Source organism: Photinus pyralis, unplaced genomic scaffold (assembly GCF_008802855.1).
Source record: "Photinus pyralis isolate 1611_PpyrPB1 unplaced genomic scaffold, Ppyr1.3 Ppyr1.4_LG8, whole genome shotgun sequence".
Classification (NCBI taxonomy): domain Eukaryota; kingdom Metazoa; phylum Arthropoda; class Insecta; order Coleoptera; family Lampyridae; genus Photinus; species Photinus pyralis.
The window spans coordinates 10,577,197-10,578,723 of record NW_022170819.1 but is presented as its reverse complement, the minus strand read 5'-3'; positions in this window follow the sequence as shown (position 1 = coordinate 10,578,723).

The window sequence follows — 1,527 nt, the reverse complement described above, 5'->3', positions numbered from 1 at the left end:
CCCCCCCCCCCCCCCCCGCGATATGTGGTGTCTGGTTCCAGCAGCTATGAGACATCCCGATGTTTGCGCTTTTGTGTCAAACTTATAGTAGCAAAATCAAAATTTAAAAATATTAGTTGGCTTAAGAGATATGGAGGGAAATTAAAAAAATTGTCAATTTCAGAAAGACTATATTTTATTAGTTAAGACACACGGGAAAATAGTGATTTAAAAGTTCATATAATGATCTACCGTTTCCATTATACGGGGTCAGGGGAAAAAGTTATCGGACCTAAGTAAGCTTATTTTTTAAATGGAACGCCGTGTATATTTTAATCTAAAAAGGTAGCTTCTCTTCAAAAGTATTACATTGAAAAAATTCAAAAAAATTAAAAACATTTTAAAATCTTTTTTGAAAATTTTTGTTCCCTATTTGAACATTTTTTGAATCTTTGTTTAATATTCTCTCCCGGTGTGTTCTATTTTTGGTGAGAGAATTTACTGTAGTATGCCATTTCCGTTTTCTTGATGACTCGGCGAAAAAACATACAGGTAAATAACGGGTAAAGCTCGGGGTAAAGTAAAGTAAAAGTAAGTAAAAAGTTACAGATCTCGAGGATCGTTCGGTATTCAGTTGCACCGGATTTACCTACTTACTTTGTAGTCACACGAGCTCGGATTTTACTATTTATCACTTTGATATTGATATTAAAACTGATATAGCAAACAAAAACTTTCTCGGTAAATCGTGAACGTCGACATAGAAAGAACGAATCACATCCGCTTTTATTCTCTATCCCCGAGTAAGTAATAATCCTTTATCGACTTGATGGCGCCTCGATAATGTTCTAGATTCTAGAAGGATCGTCACATTACAATGTCTGGACGAGACATATTTATTAATAGTTCAGTCAATGACCGTTTTCTCGTGTAATTTTGCCAAAATTAATATTTGGATTTAGGTTCTGCTGACCTTCAAAGTGAATGCCATACCGGAGGTTGCTTTCACCCTCGCTTTCACCCTAGTATGAAAAATGTTTCATTGAAAATAAGTACCTATGAGAATGAATAGATGACTTAATTATAAGCAACTTTTGTTCAATAAGATTTTTCTCAAAATACTTTTTGACATATTCGTGAAAAGTTTCAGTTTTTCTGCTAAATAACTGGCCCACGACTCACGTTTTCAGACGGTTTTCCGTGAATAACTCAAAAAGTATTTTATCGAAAAAATGACCAACCTTTGATGATGCCTTGTAACAGGAGCCCGTTAACGGATTTTATTTCTTTCCGAGTTTCATTCATATTTTGTATGTGGGCGAAAGGTTCATGAATACGGTCCTGACTGATTAACTGCGTGCACAAGCAGTGAGATGGGGTCGCCGACATCTGGTCGCCATCGCCGAGCGTGTTATACTAACGTGGTGATTTTTCAGTTTTTTCCTATCTTCTACAGTTTTGGTCCGATTGTTTTCAAAATGGTGCTGTCGGAAAGATTTTGTAAACGCGCACAACTACTGCGTGACGGAATTGCGGGTAGCAGGGACG